Source organism: Calliopsis andreniformis, chromosome 9 (genome assembly GCF_051401765.1).
Source record: "Calliopsis andreniformis isolate RMS-2024a chromosome 9, iyCalAndr_principal, whole genome shotgun sequence".
Classification (NCBI taxonomy): domain Eukaryota; kingdom Metazoa; phylum Arthropoda; class Insecta; order Hymenoptera; family Andrenidae; genus Calliopsis; species Calliopsis andreniformis.
Window position 1 is genome coordinate 4,524,056 of NC_135070.1, and position 23,785 is coordinate 4,547,840.

A 23,785-nucleotide genomic window follows, 5' to 3' on the forward strand; every position below is an offset into this window, starting at 1 on the left:
AGCAATTACAGTATTGATTAAATGTTTGAAATCGTTCTTCTGATTAAGAAATATAATGGTTATTTTATTAAGTACATAATTTAAGTAGGAGTAAACAATTGTATTAACTTATTCCATTTCGCTATTTTGCATTGAAACATATTTCAACATATGTACACAGTAGAAAAAGTAGAAAAATTGGTGCTTTAGGTACAGTACCGTACATAAGTATTTGAACACCTTCACATTACTGGAAATGCTCGAAATACACCTTTTGATTTATGTAAATCTTATACAATAATATACAAAATCATCAATCAGCTAGTCACCTGTCCTGATATTCTCATTGATTTCTATTTTTACGTTGCCTCTTTTTATATTAGAAAGTATACGCTATTCTCGCTAAAAAAACTATGGAACTAATTACAACAAATTGAATTACATAAACTATATAATAATCAATTTTGTGCTAGACTTCATTTTTTCAGTAATTCTCTCTACTCTTTCAAACGCTCTGTGTTATCTATCTTAAGCAACCAGTAAACTCTCTCTCTTTTTATGTAAAAAACTCTCTCGATTTCTTTTGTTTATTTTTTAAACTTATTCCAGTATATAAGTTTCTTTTGTTTTCAGTTTTTTTCTTTTATTCTTTTCTTAACTTTTGTTTGAGGTTTTATCTTTTTCACTCTATGTATTTTGTTCTAAAAAGTTCTTCCTCTTGACACAAATTACAAAAAAAAAGTACAAAAAATTGTTGGAGATAATGTCTGTAGTCAAAACTATATTAGAGAATTTTACCTCAAGTATATTTTATACATTTTCTCTAACGTGAAAATGTCCAGATACTTGCGCACGATAGTGTATATTAACACCATAAAGAAGTACCTTTTGGTAATCAACAAGCCTCCACTTATAGACCCTAATATTTACCATCTACAAAGCTCTGTCACTGGAGCCTTGTCACCAGTTTGTTTTCCCTTTCTCTGCTATATCCACGTCATGTCCAAGAAGTAGGTACATTAAGACAACAGGCGGCAGCATTAAAACTGGCTTTGGCGCAGCGTGTATCCCTTCGATTCAAAAAACTATTTCCTTTTTCTCAGCAAGGCTCTATGGCACCTATTATTTTCGCTTCTCGGTTGCAGTCCTGAATCTGCACGCGATTCGCCGCGGATAAACGTCCAGAAAGGTGGCGTCCTTTGTTCTCGATACACGAACGAACTGGTCCGCCGCCTTTGTCTCTTCCCCCATTATTTCGTTCGTCGCTGTTTAATTACACGCGCAAAAACACGCGACTTAAGTGTCGCGAGACGCTGCCTCCTGGGACGTTTTCGAAACATCTGATCTCTCGCCATCCATTTCTATTTGGCCTTTGTGTCTTCGCAGAGGCTGCCCGAAGTTCCATCGGATCGGATTAAGCCGAGTTCAACGGCGGTGCCGAGACTTCGGCCCGTTGGGAGAACGGTCCTTGTAAAATTGAGGCGCGGGTCGGGAACTGTGCGCGATCGAGTTTAGAAAGTTCCGGGAGGCGACGCTGTTTTGGGTTTATCGGTCGCTCCGCTGCTGCTCGCCTCTGAGCGATAAGTCGGCTCTTGTCCTCTGATAAGGTGATAGAAGGTGGTGTGAATAGAGGCTGAGATGAAGTGTGATTTCGAGGATAATTTGGAGCCGCTGGTTGAAATTTTAGATCTTATTTTCGGTTCTCTTGAGTGCTGTTATGCAGGGTGTTTCGACGACGGGGGTTTGAAATTTTAAAAGGTGATTCTATATGCTAAAACAAGACAAAAGGGAAGATAGACTTCTGTTTATCGAAAAGGAAGATAGACTTCTTCACAGTTCTTTGTGTTGAACTCTAGAACGACACCCTTCTATTTTTCGGCGTAAGTAACATTGTGGGTTAGAAATGGGGCTGTTGATGCAGATATTGATAAATATCGATAATGTTGGAATGTTATTGATAATTCGATACATCGATAAGATATCGTTAAAGTGAATAGACGCAGAATTAGGTGAAATTATTGTTAAGAGAAAAACATAATAAATCAAACAAAATATGTTAGCAAAACACAACAAAAAAAATATAACAATATATTCTTTACAATCACTCTCCTTTTAGTCGCTTTCTTTATATAATTTTGATATTGATTCGCTTGCTGCTTTTTCAAGACTGATTCTACAGCTTTTACATCATTCTTAGAATTATCAGTTTGAGTCACTCAGTTCTTCAATACACATCTGACAATAATCAGCAGAAACAATATTTTAATGATGAATGCATATAGATGTATAAACGGTAGAGTATGGATTAATGGGTCAGTGAAAAATGTGTAATGCAATATTGATTACAAAACAAAGCTCCATTAATAAAGTATGAATTATTTAACAAAAATACGTATATGTATTGTATACATACATCTTTCTCGAATGTAAATATGAGGGATAAATTTATTATGCGTTTCGTTTTACTTCAGTTAATGTAGTAGTCTCTGTTTTTTTTATTGATATCTTAACGATATTATTGATATATCGATAAGTATCAATAAGCTATCGATAAAGTATCGATAATCAATAATTCCAACTCTATTTATAGGGTTGCGGATAATCCCCAAGAAATCTTAATATTTAAAATAATATTTATTATTTTAGGAAAATTCTTTTTTCCATTTCTTCTTAAGCAGCCTAAGAAAAGACAGTGACATGACTTGATTCTTGTTTACACAAAAAAGAAATTTTTTTAAGTTACTTCGAAATAGATCTTCAAGTTTAAAATTTTGTTGGGTCACTAGTGACCTGTGGAATGTATCTGATTTGAGATTTAATCTACTAACTTCGCTGTGTTCGACCTAGCTAGTGTATGTTGGCAGTAGACTAAGTCACCAGTCAGACATATTTCATGCGGATTTTAGGTGTTCCCTGCGTAATTAGTAACTCTGAAATGGAGCCACAAACACAATTTGAGTACTCCTGAATTTCGTCCCATTTGACATGTAGAACTACTTTTTAAAGCTTTTGACACCTGTTGTTGAACACGCTGTGGGAGTTTTCTATTCTATAGCCTCCCTGGGACTGCGAAATTGAGAAATAAAGTACAATAGTTTTTCAACAAGTGGTAGTGGTCTAATTCATTGACAAGATGCGTCGGAATGAGAAATGGTGTGTAGAAAACATTTAGTTACTTCAGCTATGCTAAAATCAGGGACCCTAACAGTTATAACTAATATGAAAAAAATTACAGGTCAATAATTATATTTTCGACTAAAATGTTTTTAATTACACATTATTGTAATAACAAGTTATTGACGAAGGATCGTTTTTTCGGTTGCGTTTTAATAATCAAATTATTATTTTTATTACTATTTACTTGTTAATGGGATAAATCCTTTAGTATAGAAAAAATAAATAAAATTTTTTTATGAAATTCTGTTTTATCCTACAATTTTATTTATTTTTTCTATATTGAAGGGTTTATCCCGTTAAGAAATAAAGAATAATAAAAATAATAACTCGATTGTTAGAATGAAATCGAAAAAATTATTCTTCGTCAATAACTGTTACAAGTGATTGCAAATTATTTCCATCATTGATAACAGTTACGAGCGAGTGAAATGAATTTCCCTCATCGACAATTATTATGAGTGATCGAAATAAATTTCCTTTACTGATAATTTTTATAAGCAACCGAAATAAATTTCTCACTTCGATAACAGGTATCAACAATGAAAAAAATTCAATCAGAAATAATGATTATTGTATAACCAAAACGTTTGGATATTGAATTTTTTTATCATATCCTTTCTTAAAAAATTTGCTGTAGTCTTTAGTAATATTATTTTCAACTGGAGTAAAAAACAAGTTTTTGTTACTGATCTTTTTCATAAATTTTTTAGGGTAACTGTTATTTTTGGTCTCTGACTAAAGTATTTTAAAAAGTATTAGAGGATTCAAATTATGGCCAATTAAGTCACGGCGGTGGAGCTTTAATTAGGGGAGCGCACTCCTCATTTTGTTTTATACTACGATGTGCATTGGTGCACTTTGAAATGAGACGCAGAATAAGACAAACGCTCCGCCTCATACGTAGAAACAAAATTTATTGTTTGAACAGTTAATTACTTATTTGTAAGTAATTTTTCTTTTTATCGTCTTCTATTCACAGTAATAAGATTTAAAAAGTCTTCTTATTTTTATCTTATTATCATATTTATTACTTTAGATTTTTTTATAAGTCTACTTAAAGACTCCAATTTGAAACTTTCTTATTAAATAAACCAGAATAGGATTTCTTAACTCGAGTTTCGACTATATACGATATCTGTTATACAATATTCTTTAACAATAAGTCTACAGTATCTACATTTAGGTTTGATCCTTAATTATCTATCGAAAACAAATTAGTGATTGACATAGTGCTTTAATTTCACAATAAATCTTAAATCGTTTAATCATCATCTTATTGCACAAAAAATTTTGATTTATAATTTTAGGTTCAGGCAAACTTTTAACCATTACTTTCGCCGCGAAATTAAATTACTTAGCCCTGTCGAGTAATAGGAAGGGGGAGGGTTAGCAGTTTCTCGGAAATCTGTTTTACTTATTGCCACTATAACTTTCTCCCTTCCTCCTTCGAGCGAGAGAGGGGTCGAGGGAAAAAGAAACAGAGCAGGGAAACGTTGGCGTGGCTCCTACGTGACCGAACTCGCAGGTACTCTATTAATATTCGAGCATCGTAGGCACCGTATTGGAAATGATCTAATATTTTTCGCTGCAACGTATTGGGAAGCACCGTGTTCGTGCTATTAAACTTTCTTGCGTGCGGATTTGTTGTTCTAAATGGGCAGCGCCACGCGCTGCCAACCGTTAGCCTTACATCTTCGCTGTTTTGTAATGACCAGAGACGAGGGATTTGCTGAATGCAGAAGCTCTCGAGAACTGCAATCGTGTAAGTGAAGGGGCAGCTCACGCTTTAAAAAAGAATCTCAAAAGTGGCTAAGAATTTGTTTTACGATTTCAAATCCAGGGTTTGTAACTTCTTCAGAGTTAGTGTTCATGAAATTGAACGTGAACTTTAGTCGTCTGTCACAGCACATGTAAGAATGTTCTAGACTCGTAAATTTGTGACAGAAATATTATATAGTGTCATTTTTGCAAATTTAATGAAGTCAAATATTATAAATTGTCGTCTTTGCAAATGTAATAAGGCCAAATGGATAAGACATTTTTTGAAGGAATAAATAATAATAAAAAGCTTTATTGTTTATAAAATTATCGAAGATGGATATGTTCGTTAAGCTGAGCAATCATTAGCAAAAGCTTCGTGATTACTAGCTAAAAAAAGGAGATACGCTGACTTAGGGAGAGACTTAAGGAGAGACTTAAGGCTGAATTTACCATAGTCAAAGGCGAAGAAACGTCTTCTTTTTACGTTGCTCTAATATTTAGTGATAGAAGATTAATTTCTTAAAGACGGGAAAATATTAATTATGAAATGTAATAAGCGTATTTTATGAATCTTCGGAACTTTCACGAAAAATCGGATCTTTGCAGAGTTCTCGAGCAGGTCGAAGTGACTCAATTCCTCCCTGCTCTTTTTCATAGAAACACCTCGGGCGAAGACTGTACTCTCATTCGACCAGTATTTTATTTGTGTCTCCGTGGAACTTCCCAGCCGAGCAGAACGTCTTGACTTCTCCTTCCTCCTCATAAAAGTTTGCAAAGCAAACTTTGCTCTCTCATTCGATCAATATTTTACTGAACTCGTTGTTGACAGACTTGCTCGCCGAGCTCTCTTGCTTCCCTCGGAACAACGAGTCTCGCGGAAAGAACGCCTTATTTTTACTTTCCCCAAAATCAGTAAATCTCCCGCAAAGATTAAAGTCGAGCATCCACGGTGCTCAGAAAAATCAATTTCTCTTTCTGCCCCACTTTCTCGCTTTTGTTCTCCCTAAAAAACGTGTCTTCTCTGGCGAAAACATCGGCACGTTCGATCCTCTTGCTCTGCGACCGATCTTTTTTCCGTTTTATTGGGGACAGAATGCTCTCGCAGCTTGATCCGGATTAACATCAGTCGAGCTTTACACACTTCCAATCACACGTTATCGCTTGACGCACGTCCATGGAGATTAATGTTCGATTAACGAACACGCGTACCGTTGGAGAATAAGGGAGACTCGTTCAGCATTTCCTCGTGTCAGCGATGAGGAAGTAGTTAAAACTTCGTTTATTTTGGAAAGGTAATGGGGAAAATGAAATATGGGGTTATTGAATGGACAGGCGTGTAGGCAACGAACGAGAGGATGACTTGAGAATAAGAAGGAATTTTTCATGGTTTATATCGTACAATATTTTTAAGTAAGTGGTTGTAGATTGAAGGATTTAAGGGAAAAGAAAATAATAATTAAAGGTGGAGGGTGAGATTGAGAGAAATAGATCTGGTATAGATTTAGATATTTAAATAAGGTAAATGTTCCAATACTTAGACGATTAAGATGTCACATGGCCCAGTATTATTTTGAATTATTTTTTATTTTTTATTAGGTACATTAAAATTTAAGCTGAAAATTGAATAAAATTAAAATTTATGTTCAGGGACTGAAAGTGTTTATAAAATGATAAAACGTTATAAGTGACTTAATTAGACTATAGTAGAAAATAATGAAAAAGATACTTTATGTATAATTTTTTTTTGTAGAGCATGTAAAGATAAATCTAACAACTTCATAAACCATACTGTTTTAATGATTCAATTTCGAGAAATTTACATTAAAAAATATTGCTTATCTTAACAAAGCTACAGCACCAGAGGATATCAGAAAAAAAATTACTGCAGGATGTGCTTTAAATAATGTCACAGGAGTTAGAAAATATATAGAAATCACTTCGAACACGCACGTAATTTAAGTAAAATTTCTAGAAATTAAATGATCAGAACAGTGTGGTTTACGAGGTCATTGGATTTGCATTTCTATGCTCTACAAGAAAAAAATATCGATGATCTCAAATTCTTGTGAAAAAAGGACTTTGCTCTGAAGAATTTTCTCTGCAACTTTATTTTGAAGAGTTTTTCATAGAATTATAAATAGTGGAGATATTCAGGATGTTTCTATTTCAAGGCTCCACCCTGAGATGTATCCTGTATACAGGGTGTCCCACATAAGGTGGCGGAGCCGAAAAGGGGAGATTCCTGGGGTGATTCTAAACACCCTTTTCCTTTGCAAAAATGTTCTCTGAAGCTTTGTTAACGAGTTATTAACGAAAAACATCGACCAATCAGAGAGCACGAATAGCGAGCGCTCGGCCGACCAGCGACAGGTCTCAAGCTACGCGGAGCGTCTGCTACTCACCGTGCTCAAGGCTTGTACAAGAAACTGAAGACTTTTACACGTTATTGCCAAATTCCTCCTAAAGTATTGGATGGAAAATTATGAAAAAAATTAGGGACACGCTAACTATCGCGACACATATTGTGGAATTTTTTCAGATTTTTAAATTATTAGCCAAGTTGTAGAAAAATAAAAGACAATGTTAGTGTAGATTTCTCATAAACTATTGGACAAAAAATTATGAAAAAAATTAGGAACACCTTAGCTATCGCAACAAATGTTGTGGAATTTTCTCAGATTTTTAAATTAATTAACAAAATTGTAAAACATAAAAAACGAGAGACAAGAAGGATACTGACCAATTTTGTTAAAACTATTTGTGGAAAAATTATAACAAAAAATGCTGCAACATGTTAGCTATCGCGACAAATATTTTAGAATTTTTCCAGATTTTTAAAATAATTAACAAAGTTGTAAAACATAAAAAACGAGGAAAAAGAGTTTCAAAATGCCGATTTAATAAAGTAATGCTATAGTAAAAAAATAAAAAGCAATGTTTTTGTAGTTCCTACGGATTGTACGTTATTTTACTGTGTATTAAAACATTGAAAACTGTACAATAATACTTATTTCATAATGAATGAACGAAAATTGGAAGTATTAGTTGCTGTAATCGGTAAAAAGTACGGAAACATTGATTTTTATTTTTTAGTTATGACGGACCAAGGAAAAACATGTTTAAATAAATTGAGATTAATAATGTGACTCTAGTAATACGAGTAATTACTATCGGTAAAACTCACCCATTCGGAGAGGAATTCACCTGCTGCTTGAACACTTGCTCCATTAGGTCGTTGTGCCGATCCCGATCATTGGTGGATGATGGCCAGGTAGCGCTGATCGCAGGTATCCAAGACCACAAAAAGACACCTTGCATTTACAACACTATGCGGTCACTAACAATAATCACTTCACTAAACGAGCACTTGACCTTTTAATGACCTTTTAAACGACAATCGACTATTTTGAAACGTTCTGCGGGATTCCATAAATAAAAACAAGATGTTACACACTTCAGCGGCGAAATTACGATCGATACTAACGATTTTTTCCGAAGTCTCTTTCCTCGTGCCCTCGTATCCCTCCAGCGCGACTTCTCGGGGTGTAGCTTCGTCGAAATAGTCGAATTTGATTTGTTAGTTGACACCAACGAGGTTGGATCTTCTTCGGTTACTTTTTTTAGTGGAGGTGGTAGTCTCTTCTTCGGGTCGAAAAAGTCACAAGGAAATTCATGGGGAAAAACGAAGGCCGTAACGAGTGTCTCGCAGATGTGGCCGTTTATGATCACAGGTATTGCCCAGCAAGTTCGTAGGAGCCATCGATACCCGAGACTGGAGACTGCAAGGGTCGCGTCGCGTTTACCATGGAAGTCCTTTTAATGCATTCGGACGGATGAAATATGGAATTGCCCGTTGTTAAAACGCCAGTTGGGGAAAGCTTCTGAACGTTAAACATTTGGTCAACGGATGTCTCGGATAGACAGACAAACTCGTCGATGAGGAGAAAATACGGCAATTGTATTCTCATTCTTGCATGCATTTTATTACGGCACACACACAGTGATCATCCGATGTTTGTTTCTCTCTTCCCCAATTTTCGTAAACCTTTTCGACCTATAGGGGAGGCTTACCCATGTATTAAAGATTTGACGGATCTTTTACATACACGTAAATGCATTTAGGTACATGTAAAATCAGGACCTCCTTTATAAACCACTTGGAAATTAAATTCAATACAATGGCAATACTTTTTTTCCTTCGGAATATTTCAACGAGTATCTGTTTATTTTTTCGATTTTGTTTCATAAAAATATTTTGAAAGATAGCAGGGCAAACAATAAGAATAAATGTACGGTCACTACATGTGCAGCGTAATAAAAAGCAAGGCTCGGTCGCAAGACGCAGACATCGAAATAGTTAAAGGGATTCGAATACAATTGATGTATTTAACTCCCGATGTAGTGACGAATTAGTCTCTGCCAGACATTCGTTGACCAAATGTTTAAGGGCAAAAGAGTTTCCCCAACTCGCTTTTTAACAGCGGGCAATTCCATATTTCATCCGTCCGAATGCATCGAAAGGTCTTCCATCGTAAGCGCGACGCAACCCTCGCGGCCTTCGGTCTCGGGTACGGATGGCTCCTTCGAACTAGGCAAGGCAATACCTGTGATCATAAACGGCCACATCTGCGAGACACTCGTTACGGTCTCCTATGCTAATCCGATATGCCTTTGCTTTTCCCCATGAATTTGCTTGTGACTTTTTCGACTCGAAGGAGAGACTACCACCTCCACTAAAAAAAGTAACCGAGGAAGATCCAACCTTGTTGGTGTCAGCTAGCAAATCAAATTCGAGTATTTTGACGAATCTACACCCTGAGAAGTCGTGCTGGAGGGATGCGAGGGCACAAGGAAAGAAACTTCGGAAAAAATCGTTAGTATCGAACGTAATTTCGCCGCTGAAGTGTGTAACATCTTGTTTTTATTTACGGAATGCCGCAGAATGTTTCAAAGTAATCGGTTGTCGGTCATTAAAAGGTTAAGTGCTCGTTTAGTGAAGTGATCAGTGTTAGTGACCGCGAAGTATTGTAAATGCAAAGTGGTTTCTCGTGCTGTTGTACCTGCGATCAACGCTACGTGGGCATCATCCCTCAGTGATCGGGATTGGCACAGTGACCCAATGGAGCAAGTGTTCAGGCAGAAGGTGAATTCTTCTCCAAATGGGTGAGTTTTACCGATAGTAATTACTCATATTACTATAGTCATATTATTAATCTCAATTCATTTAAACATTTTTTGCTTTGGTCCGTCGTAATTAAAAAAATAAAAATCAATGTTTCCATACTTTTTACCGATTACAGCAACTAATACGTCCAATTTTTGTTCATTCATTGTGAAATAAGTATTCTTGTAGAGTTTTCAATGTTTTAATACACAGTAAAATAACGTACAATCCGTAGGATCTACGAAAACATTGCTTTTTATTTTTTTTACTATGGTATTACTTTACTAAATCAGCATTTTAAAATTCTTTCTTCTCGTTTTTTATTTTTTACAACTTAGATAATTAATTTAAAAATTTGAAAAAATTCTATAATATATGTCTCAATAGTTAACGTGGTCTTAATTTTTTTCATAATTTTTCATCCAATACTTTAGGAGAAATTGAGCATTGACGTAAACATTTTGAGTTTCTTGTACAAGCCTCGAGCACGGTGAATAGCAGACGCTCCGCGTAGCTTGTGCCCTGTCGCTGGTCGGCCGAGCGCTCGCTATCCGCGCTTTCTGATTGGTCGATGTTTTTCGTTAATAACTCGTTAACAAAACTTCAGAGAACATTTTTGTAAAGGAAAAGGTTGTTTAGAATCACCTCAGGAATCTCCCCTTTTCGGCTCCGCCACCTTATGTGGGACACCCTGTATTTACATATTTTGGAAAGCTAGTAGCTAGGATCAAAATAATTTCTTTAATTTTCAAATACGGTTTGTGTTCTTTCTCGTTTTCGATGATTTCTCGTTCCTTACGAACTCGTAAAAGCAGCAATTCTTTACGAAAAGTAATTCGTATAAGATTTCGTATACGAATAGTTATAAGAAAATCACTGTGAAATGGGAGCAGACAGTTTACGGGGGAAAGGGTTGTAAAGTGGTATCGCGGTTCTTATATGAGATCCTTGTGTGGAAGTTTGTTGGCTTTTATGGACCGGTTTGCTCGCGAAAAATTACCGTAAGTTATTGGACTTCCTACGGGGAATTCGTTGTGAAAGAAGCTATTGACCTTTTATGGAAAACTACTGTAAGAACTGATATGGGTTTCCGTGTAAAAATACCGCTTTCTTCCTGAGAAAACGCTACCAAATGCTCAGATGCTTCCTGGATAAGATAATCGACTCTATGTTCCACGTTTTTATTTAAGAATTGTAACTGCGCGTTCTACAGAGTGCTTCAAACATATCGATCTGAAATTCTTACATGATTTTTATATAAGATGTTCCAGTTTTTTCTGGCATAACTTTGTCAACGTATTCTATAAGCAAAATGAAGAAAAAATGTTATATAAACATAGGCTCTTACATGCTTTATTAAAAAGTTATAATAAAAATTTATAATAACAACGAACTGCTTTCTCGATAGATTCACATTATAATTTCATTTCAAAATGTTGTCTGTTATTACAAGTACAGAACTGGCATCTCATTAAATAGTGTTTTAAAAAACGCATTGATAATAGTACCTGCAGGGTGATGAGGAAATTTATTGCATTCAAGTGTAATATCTATGGTTGTTAGGCAAAACAACCAATTTATATTTTGAGAATTTATATTTTCAGAAGAAAGAAAAGCCATTAAACAACTTTTTCACCTATAAAAAATATGTGTTGAAAAAGACAGAAGTCCATAAGACAGTATTGAAGCAGAGAACTTGAAACGCCAACATCTCGAAAACAAAAACATGTGACTTGCGTCCCTTTGCTTTACAACCACAAATATATACTGCCTGATCATTTTTCTTCCTTATATGTGTCGGAAGCCACCCCTATGATTTTTACCTAGTCGTCTCTGAGCTCAGATCGTCTTACGTCGCTATGAACCAACATACTACGAAATGATTCGAGCGACGAACAGCAGTAGGTCGTACTCTTGAAAGTATAACGAGAAGTTGAAACTCTCCGCAGGCCTGTTCTAAATGCATTATTCAAAATATTACACACAACTGAATATGAGAACAGAAGAAAACTAAATACAGCGTTCAACGAATCCATGGAAAACGATTTTGTCAGGAGTCATCCTCAATGTTTCAATACTCAGTGCCGCGTTCGGTAATGCTGGAAAAAAGAAGGGACGTGAAAAAAGATGGTCGGGGTCTCCGTGTTAACCATTTGGCGAACTTTCCAAATGAGCCGCTGTACTGCGTGGGGTGGAACGACAAAAACACCGGCAATAAATCCGCGGCTGGGCATAATGGCATTGTTTCGGGGCTAGTTTCGCCGCGTTGAACGAAGAGAGACACAGGGGTTGATAGTTCCCTAGACGGTTCGAGAATGGTAAAGGTACATGGTACCGGTGGAAAGAGACACGGGGAAAGAGAGAGGATGGAACGCATCGTGGTTTTACGAGGCCAGCAACCAGCTAACGTATTCAGCATGTGCCGTAATTATAACTTGCTGCATTCGTCCCTGGAGGGCTGCTGTTAAGGGCCGACCACGTGAAAAGAGGATAAGAACGTTCGAATTTTTTGTCACATGATATATTTTAACGTTCTTTACGAACTGAAATTTCTACTCCAAGTGTAAAGGCGAAATTAGATCATCGTGATGATTCATCCACAGTGAAATGTTTTCAGGTTGTTTTCATCTGCATTTCATCCAAAGTGAAAAGTCTAAATTTGCCTTAACATAAGAAACTTGTTCAGTGAAATTGGTGGTGAAGAAAACGCGAGGGATTCTTTAGCGATTTTCGAAGTTTTATCGTGACTTTTGATTAACGATTGGAATTACATACCAAATAATCTAGTCGTACACTGGCATTCTTTCTTTCAGAAAATGAGTTCCATGTGGAAAGAATGCTAATTAGTACAAAAGAATTTTTATCGTATCGTGTACTATAATGGTTATTCTTGCAGTAATTTCATTCATTAAATTGAGGAAGAAAGAATGCATTGTTAATATCTGATGATGTGATCTTTATTATTCTTAAATCGAGGCACTCAATTTCCCTTTGCAATCATTGGATTGTAATTTCTTTGACTTTACCGAAGGAAAGTATTGACGGGGAAGATGACATGTTTTTCTCACGGAAAGAATGCCAGTGTGTGACCAGCTATTGTCTGGTCATATTCAAAGTTATACTATCCACTAGATGTCTGACTGCATTGGAGGTTATACTACTTGCTTGGTGTTTTAAATCATCTAGGGTTATACGTGTTAAGTATTTATTGCGCGTCTGACCATATTCGGGGCTATACTACTTCTAGGATTAATTTGGAGGATCAGTATTTTAGGTAAACGCAAATTTTAATAATACTTTATGCGAAAGAAGTAGATAAGGGTCAAAGGTACATATCAAACATGAATTGAAAATTTGACACAAGAGGAAAATTACACTACATTCATTTTTACTAATTTATTAATTAATGTTGTGAGCAGATGTAAACGAACTTGCGAATTATTATATGCATTAATCGTAGGCAAATGTATAATACGTAGACGTATATCTTTGATTCTAAGGGAATACAATATGAGTCATGTATTTCTGTTTTCGAAACACTGAGTATTCAAAGATATGAACTTTAATATTACATTATAGAGATGTATCTTACTATATCCTTGTTTTTTTTTTTTTTTTAAAGAGAATTTTGAACTAACCTGCTTGCGTCAAAATATACATTCCACTCAGTTTAATATAGTATTCAGTTAATGGAAAATCTTAAATTTTTTGAGATAAGTTTTTTTTTTAAGTGAGTAATACATTTTGTGAAAACTCATTTTTAGGAATCTAAGGCTTTGAGCAAATGTGGTAGTAGAAAAGTATTTGCCAAACAGGATGTTCCGCTTAATTTAGTTTCCACAAAAATGTAGGAAAATCTAGGTTCACATATGTTAGCTTAATTCAAGTTTCGCATGTAATAAAATTAGCTTCGTGCACCGCAATATTTCAGTATAATGTGGTGTTTATAATGGAGATTGTTGTTTTATTCACGTAGTAGTGGGAGGATTCGAGAGGTCAGGGGAAAATCGGTGGAAATATTTAGGACGTGTGCCATTATTTATTTCGCTGGGGATCCTTTTTCAGGCTCCTCTTATTCGACCTTGCACAATGGCGCAGACCCTCCGTCAAGAGGGCACGGCCGCTCTCAAACTCGTTACAAGATTTATGCGCGTTCGCGCCCCTGAAAGGGAAGAAAAAAAAAATACACACAAGCGTGGAAGATATAACTTCCACCTGAGGTTTGTACGCTGGCACCTGCGTCGTAAAAGAAGTCCCTTCGTGCTTTGGAGAGTACAGAATCAAGATTTGTACATGTCGAATATTTTTCTTGGATATTTTTTACCATCTTCTAAATTTTCAGAGACGCGTAATTTTTATTTCTGTGAAGTGTAAATATAGATTTGTTATTAAAGTAGATCTGGATCTCACCTTTTGTTCATATAATTATAAGTAAACCGCGAATGTTTCTGCAAATTCCTATTTTTATAAACACAATTAGAGCAGTGAAACCTAATTAAAGATTTATTTCACCCTTCAAATAGTACAAGGTGTATAGAATTGTTGATATTTTGTACATTTTTCCATATTATATAAATGCTGTACGTTTTCACGTGTTTAAATTGACTATAAACCGTATGAACATCTGCAATCTGATTACAAATAACAATCGATTTACCGAGTTAATATTTCTCTCTTAATTTCTTTACTGTGTATTGCATATTACATTTATACGTTTTATGTAAATGTAACAAAAGTGTGCGATAATAACAGTATTAATCCCGTAATAATAATGAAGTAATGTGAAAATATAATAGTTAAGAGAGTACCGTAATAATATTGTTATTCTACTTCACTTGAAGCTTGAAAGGATATTTCAACTCAAATAAAATAACAGGTTCACATTGGTCAAGTTGCTTTAAATCACTTACATTCAAGCTGTTTGAATTCCCATAATTTGACTAATCTAACCAAGGCTTTAGTTAGATTAGACACTGCGAGTCAGTAGAATAGGTCAACCAGGAGTCAGACACATTTTAGATGTTTAGATTTTAGTCGAATTTTTGACGCTTCTGTAATAATTAATAACTCTGAAACGAAGCAGTAAACGCAGTTCCATCTTTCTTGACTTTCGTTCTATTTTGGCGTATAAAATCACCTTTTAACATTTTGGCATCTGTTGCCGAACATCTTCTATAAGATACAGTGGCAGACAAAAGAAAGTTTAAAAAGCAAGAAAAAGGAGGATACACTCTAGTTTTACAAAACAAAATTATTGAGTATTTGTATTATACAGAGTGTGGGGATAGAAAACTTTAATATACCTAAAGCAAAAAGTATTTACTATACTAGTTATTAATACTTACATACAAAGATCAATTTCAAACTTTCTTTTGTCCCCTACTGTATTATAACAAATACAGTTGGACAAGTAAAAGCAGCTATCTTTAAACTTTCTTATTTCTTTTCTTTCCCTTGGCTTTTCTTATTCCTCTCGTACATGGTAAAATCGTTACTACTATTACCGTGCCAGAGTTCCAGAAACAAATCCCAAGTAAAAATGGCGACAGTTGATTTTCTTCCTATCTTCCTCGAATTAACTTAAATTTGTTGGCAAAGGAAAATGGAAATCCGCGGATTACCGAAAGTCAAGGATGGTATCTTTAATTTCCTCCGACAGCTGTTTTTCCCACTCGTTGGCCAGGAAACGTAGAACGTTCCATGAACGACCGCGAAGCTTTTCTTCCGCCTTCGTGGAAAATGTTTGAAACTTGAGAACAACTATCCCGCATTGCGCGCCGCACTGGTCCGCGTGTAAGTTGAAGTTACAAGCGGTTTCTGCGGTTTATCCGCGGTAGAGGAACGTGTACTTAACGCGTGAAAGCAGTTGACACGGTTAAAGGATGAAGGTTTCCATCTTTGCGAGTCATGCTGTGGCTGAACCATTAATCAGAATTTCACGTGGGGAGCGTGCCTCGGATCCGTGCCAAAAAAAGTTTTCATCCCGTCGAATGTATAATTCAATAATTTCAGGAAGCAATTGTTTTTAAGGCAGCAGTCACTCATCATTCACTGACTACCACCGACTATCACCGATCGTCATTAACCAACCATCAAAATTAATATTATTTGAACCACGATTGTAGTTGCAAATTCGTTTTGATATTCTAATATCATTTTCAATATTAATATTTCGTATAAATTGATTAATAGATCAATTTGGTTGGAAGTCTATACATCATCAATAATTGTACTCATCTTATTAATATTATAATAATTATATATACGTGTATGTATGCAGCAATATAATATATTATTTTAATATCTTTGAATACTTTTGACAGACAGACTTTTTTGAACAAAATATATTTGATATTTCGAGATTGTGTTAGAAATTATGAATCAGTCGCAAACTGTTGATGGTAGTCGGTGATGGTAACGTGATCACAGCTACTACACGTCAATATAAACACATATTTGTTATATGTATATTTTAGATAAATATTTATATTATTTGTATGATTTATTTGTTAAATATAATTAAGGTATTGGATTTGTCATTTCTACGTTTGAAATTTGGTTGGTGGCTGACGATCGGTGGTCATGCTTGAGCGTGATCAAAATATTGTTGAAAGTTGATGTTGTTTAAGCGTGGTATGAAGTTATTTGGAAATTTCTACTGAATTTTGATCGAGCATTTATACTATGCAGTACGTGATGATTAATAGTAACTGGATGAGTTTAACTCTGGATTAGTCAGCATATCATATACTGGGTGCATTCAAATATTTTCATGGGGTACTCCACAATATGAGTGAAGTAACATTAGGGACCAAAAGAAGACAGGATTTAGTTACAAAATAAGTTTGAGAAGTAACATAATTCTTTTTTAGTTTTCGAAAAAGCTTACGTTAATTGATTTCAATATCTAATACGTAAATTAATATAATTTCCTTTTTGGAGTAAAATTCTAAGTTGTGCACAGTTTTGATATATTGTCACCAAAACAAAACAAATATAATTTTTAAATACTATAAAATACATACAAAATGAAGTATCCATTTATTATTTTCAGCTGGAGAACACAGTAATAAACTCTAATCAATTTACAGATAGGAGAAAATTTAGAGGATGATTCTAAACATCAAAATAAAACGAAAACCAACAATAACGAAATTGCGTTTAAGCTATTGCATTTACATTTATACTATTGTCTCAGGAAGCCTAAAGTTTTGAAACTATTTTAAAAAATAGTTTAATACTTCTTAATAAAAAATAACGAAACGAATCGAATAGTGTGCTATAAAATATATGGTGCAATTAAAAAAGAATAAGGCCACCCATTTTTTTTAATAACAAAAGTATTTCTGAAATCTGTATTACTATAGTTTATTGGCGACAAAATACTAATCAATTTTATGTATCTACTTTTCCTGCCCAATTATTTAAAGCAGTGAAAAAATCGTGGATACTACTGGGCTGTACATCCTACACAAGATGATCAGTTGAACTAGAAATTCTTTAACGAGTGTTGACACTTACAATGCTAACAGCATTTACAATAAATCCTGCCAACACTCGGATAGTTCCCAGTTAAACTGATCACCCTGTGTATTCTTTGCACACTTAAAGCATCTTTCCGAGCATCTCAACCTGTAACACAATATTATCCCTTACAAAGAAAATCCTCCCGTCCATAATCTATAAAACGCCGAAAAGACGCTACATTTACTGTCACTCGTAATAACTATCAGTCTCCACTCCCATCTCCCTCAGAAAAGATAACAAGATAAATTGATTGATGCTCTAACTTGATGGGATGTTCGATCAGCCACGCTCTCCCGCCAACAATCGCGAGGCTTTTATCGATTTCGCCGCCTAACGATATTTTTTTTCTCTCCCTCGATTCTCCCCGTGTTTTTCCCCGCTGCCGCCGCGGGAGATCGTCGAAATCGCGTCACGGAATTTTTACGGGCGCTTGGATAAATCCGCGCCTCGGCGAGGATAATGGCCCAGGTCGGGCGGGCAGGAACGATGGGAAATCAAAAAGCACGAGGGCCGTGCCGCCCTGGTGAAATTGATTGGCCCGTATCGACGTGGATTGTCGTGTTCTGGCTTTTCGACGCGACCGCCGCTGACGTTTATTGCTCTCAAAAATTGTTTTCGAGGTCGCGAGCTCCTGTTCACGCGCTCCCCGAAAAACAACGCCGCCTTCCATGTCCCAAGACGTCGAGGTTTAACGATGGCCCGATGTTCGTCTTTCGGGTCAGTTCCCAATGAAACTGAAATCAACGGAGCAATTCGTCGCGCCGATATCGATTGTTCGATCCTTGACAGAGGTTGGGAATACTTGTCACTTGCTGGGGGGATTGGTAACGAGCTGTGTACAGGGTGATTCAGAATCTCTGCGCATTTCTTATTACTTTGGTTCAATTGGAAATACTTTTTCGAAATCAGAAAATCTACTGGGTGTAACAATTAATGCCTTCGATATTTTAAGGGATGGTAAGAGATCCAAATTGGAGCACAGAATGTCCTATGATGTAGTGTGCGATCTGCCTGCGTTTTGTAATAATAATGCTTTAAAGTTGATATGTGTATATGTTAAACTAGCAATCAGGAGATTCTGTAATTTTACAGATGCATTGAAGAACAGACATGCAGCAAGAAAGTCTTAATACATTTTATTGTGTCTCTTATAGTTTAACTTTTATAAGGCTTTAAAGACCGAAAATACTTGGAGAAAAGAACATAGGTAACACAAATAAATGAATTGTAGACCAAAATACTGCTGGCAGACAACTGTTCAAGATGACGCAGTGATCTAGGAAACAGGGATCATTTTAAAATAGGAAGGAGTACTATTGGAGGATTTGTATCTGTGAGGATCTTATACGTGTTAGAGTTCTTCCAAATAAACACAATCTTCTCAAGCAACCGAATGTTTTAGATCTCTTAAACGGTCTCTACGAATAGGATGCAATAGTATTATTTAAATTTCCCTATAAAACCCATTGAAATTCTATGGGTGATACAATTTAATGTATTTGTCTCACCGATATACATGAGCTACACTTTGTTTCAGACCATAATGTTAACTTTATGGCAGTATTACTACAAAACGAAAGTAGGTCGAACACTATGTTATATTAAATTTTGTGATTCAATTGAAGTATCCTACCACCCCCTAAAATATCGAAGGCTATATTTGTTACACCCTGTACATTTTAATTTAATTTAATTTTCATGTTATTTTTCTTAGTTGGTAATTGTCTGTATCACTTGAATTTGGCGCCTCTTAATTCGCTCGATCTCCGCTTTACGTAAAGTGCCATTACGCTCGTATGGTTTTCCTTCCCTTCTCTCTCATTTCTCTACCTAATTTTGAATAATTCTCGAAATTCAGAGTCACTCGAGAGGTGGTTACAACACATGCGCTTTTCAAGCAAGAGAGGGAAAGAGAGATGCATCACATAAGCTCCTCAAATTTTAAGGAGACAATCCAAAATTTATCAGCACTCTGGGGTAAATGTAATTTATTAGAAGTGTTAACGAAGTGTATGAAATTCTGTGTTATATAGGGGCACTATTATTACTACTATTTTATTGTTCCCCGAAATTTCTTGTTAATTTTTAATTTAATATTAATTCTTACCCATTACTGTACCTTGGTTTCTGACTAGTTGATTATACAGGGTGAGTTAGAATTATGGCTCAACAGAATCACAATTACAGTGAGTTTAGCATGGGTGTTTAGAAGTCGATAAATAAAACTGTCTTAGTTTAATTGTAGATACACCTCTTACTTCTTTTTATTTCTCAATTATATACATATTTCTCTATAGAACAGAAAACATTGTTCCCTATCACGCTCTTCCCGAGCAACGTTTAACCCTTTAATCGTGTTTAACAAGTATACTCGAAATGATCACTTTTAGAATAATGACGAGTATATTCGTTACATGAAGAAATAAAATACCGTTTGTAGGCCTTGCTATTTTATTATAATTAATCTTTTACCGATGAAAATATGTTTTGGAAAAGTGTATCTGCTTGTGTAACTAAAATTAAGCGATGACGAGTATACTCGTCAAACACCGCTAAGGGGTTAAGCCTAACGATAAATGTTCTTGTACATAAGCTCCTTCTTAAGTCCAGAATCAAAGCGACTAATTTGGCTGTGATTCTATGAGTTTCTTTCCTGAGTGATGTTGGGAATGCGTCCTCAGTCTGTGACAAAAAATACACTTAATGCAACACGGGGTACGAGGCATTTTGAAAATGCTCTGTGAACGTACGCAAATTCGGGACAGACCCAAGCTACAGAGGGCATATATTTATGTTCCATCAAGCTGTGGGACATCCTGTATTCATCAAAGGTCGTGCTCTCTCGGGGTCGAGAAGATGGACTAATCGATCCACATGGATAACCCTTACGCCACGGGATACAATTTTCATCGCCCCGGCTGGCCAGAATTTTCGCTCAGAAAGGTTATCTCGGGGGGTGATTTATCTTCGCGTCGGAGACGAGAATCGTCTGTTTCGCGGTGACAGATTATTTCTCCGCGAACGCAGGGAGCCGAGGCCCGATCGGCTACCACGGGGGAATGGTTCCGAGGCAGAAACTAGCGTCGATTAATCTCTGGTTGGTATTTCCAAGTCGCGTTGAATATTTCAAAATTGCAGATAGCTCGTGAAGTTGTGAACCGGATCTGCTGGATAATTCTGCGATTTTTTCTTTTTCGACATGCAGGATTTTTTGTCACGCAATGTCATTTCGTTATGAATTTTTAAATTAATTTTAAGTAATTTTAAAATAAGTAATTTGCAAATTTTGAAATATCACATATCTTCAAATATTTATGTTTTCAAATTTTCAGATTTTATATTTGGGGAGCTTTTCTTGTTAATAGAATGATAAATATTACGTGATAAAATTCAAATTCTGTTTGATTATTTACCGAATTAATTTACAAATCTCATTAAAAAAGGGCTTACTGAATAAATTTTATTATTATTATCTTCCACGAATTATTTCTCAAACTATTTGTATATGATAAATGAAACAGCGATTTAGGATGTATACACTATTGGTCAAATATTTGATATCATTTTTTTAGACAGACAAAGTAAGTAGTAGTAAACTATTCTGTTAATTCAGTGCATACCATAAAGTACAATTTTAGTGAGAATTTGCAAGTAATTTCACACTTTTAACCAACACACTACAACAATTGTTTCGCGAATAAAATTAGCGTAACTAAAATAATGTAAAATTCCAAAGACTGCATATATTGCTGCATATACTGTACACATATTCATGTCTCATTTGTATTAAAAGCGATAGAATTTGTATTTTACTCTTTGCAAAGGTAAAATATTCATATCTTAAATTACCCTTGTTAACTTCATAGTTTACATTTACGATGTCCTCTATTATTAACGAAATAGTAGTCGTATGCTGTCGTGCAACTTGTTCTCCGAATCTGCTCATTTCAAGGATTCTGTCTGATATCACGCGAATACTCATTAAAACACGAAGTAAGCTATAACTCGAAAATGAATCTATATCGTCGCACATTTATACGACGTACATCTATACAACTCCCATTTGCCAATTTTATTTCCCAAATTTAGTGCTTGAGAAGTATTTCCCACACGATACGAAATAATAAAAGGTACACCCACTGAATAATACAAAATTGGGATTCCTTCCATTAAATTAATTACTCACAGCAATCGCAATAATGATTCATGTAACACGCGAAAGGCTCTCGACTCAGCACAGCTTTTTCCTCGTCGAGAAGCGTCGCTTGACCCAGCGCACGCGGTGTAATTTTTGTGTCCGCGCTCTGTCGATCCTTTAAGCTCGCGTTTCAGTCCTCCGCGATTTTCCGCGCAACGAAGAACGAACGAAAAAAAAAAGGAAACAAAAAAAGAAACAGAAAAGAAGACAGCGAATACCGGAAGATGTCTAGGAAGATGTTACCGAGTAGAATCGTAAATCCCTCGGAAATATGGCACGGAGAGCAGTTAACCGTGTACCGTTGGTACGTTTTCAAGTTTTTATGCTCGGACTGTGAAGTCATCGCTGCGTGGCAACTCGAAAATTGAAAGAAGCCTAGGTGAGGATAGGGAGCGAGAAAGAGAGAGAGGAGGAAAACGCCGAAGGGAGATTCGCGAACAACCGGTGAAGACTCTTCACGGTTCTGCTCTTTTTGTTTCTTGCGATGAGTTTGACGTCAGAACCTCGGACTCGCCACTCGAAGGAATTGATTGCGACCGTGGGAACGTGACGAAAGCGAAAACGACTGTTCCTTGTCGCTTTTCAACTCTTTTTGGAAGCCTGATCGGGTTTTATGGCGAATTCGCGTTATTAACGCGTTCATCATCAAGCAGCAGTTTTTGTACATTTTTTAAGGTAACTGTTTCTGCACGATCGTATTAGAAAGTGAACCCCTTAATGATTTCAGAAAAATTGGTTTTATTCCCCAGGAATGTTTTGTATAATTTCAATTTGGAACTGCATGTAAATATGAAAAAAATACTTGCCTATTTTTTATATATTAAAGACAAATCGACATGATATGTTTAATATGGCCGTTGAATTCATTTTTCTATGTTCTACAAGGATATAAAAAAAAATATAAAATTCCATTAAACAAACTACTGATGATTTGAAATGATCAAAGTAAAAAATGATCTTGAAAATTTGGGTTCTTGTCACTGAATATATCTTTTTAAATAGTGAAACTTTGTATTAAGAACTTTTTTGATATAACTATAACTAACAGAAATATTTAGGAGTCCTCTTTCACGTGACTTATCCTGTATAGAGTGTTCAACGATAGGTGTCAGAAATTTTAAGGAATGATTCTACATGCTAAAATAAAATGATAATGAAGATAAATGAAATTACACTTCAGGCTTCATTTTCGAGTTATTAATTGTTGAAAAAATGCTTAAAATAAGAATAAACTGTGTCTGACTCGGGACTTATTCTACTGATTTTGCTATGTCTGTAAGTTAGCACTGAAAATTAACATTAACTTGTGTTTACATCGACATACTCTACACAATGTTATTTACAAATCGTTGCAGATACAGAAGTCTACTTTTACTTTTAATCACTGCAGTATTCAAATCGCTATTACATATAAGTATAATCGAACAAGTTTTTATCACATAAAAGTGTATATTGCATTTTCATATATGAATGTATACCTATTTTAATTACTATTATTACGGGTCAAAGAATATTATGCAATTGAATTTTTATTTACAAAGCATGAGAGAGGAAAATGAAGTTTGAACAATGCATAAGAGTTAAAATTAATATCCATCGCTTTGTGTACATTTCGTATAATATTTACCTCTTACAAACTCGTAATTCTGTGCAAGTGCCAAGTTTATGGAAAGCGGGAAATATCTTTTTTACATCATCTCCTGTATTATTAACCCTTTTTTTATTATTCACATGGGAAAATGAAGGAAGTTACGTGAAAGTAATTCCAAGGAATAAAGTGAATATTGTCGACTTTATAACGAGAAAATACTGTAAAGACAGCTTTGTAGTTCCACGCAAGTCATTTTCTAATTAGTAGCTGCAATGAAAAGCGGTATTGCAACTCGAGGAATGGTGGTTTAGGGATACACTGTGAGGTATGGTAAAGGGAACACTCGCTATCTGTTTCAGAATAGCCCGATTGTAGTCTGATTTGTGCC

At 35.4% G+C, this 23,785-nt stretch overlaps 1 protein-coding gene across 4 annotated transcripts in view; it reads left to right on the top strand.

The window, feature by feature from the left end:
- Positions 1-23,785, top strand: part of Mitofilin (inner membrane mitochondrial protein mitofilin) — an 85,490-nt gene that overhangs the window by 15,324 nt on the left and 46,381 nt on the right. The gene's annotated exons all lie outside the window — the stretch shown is intronic.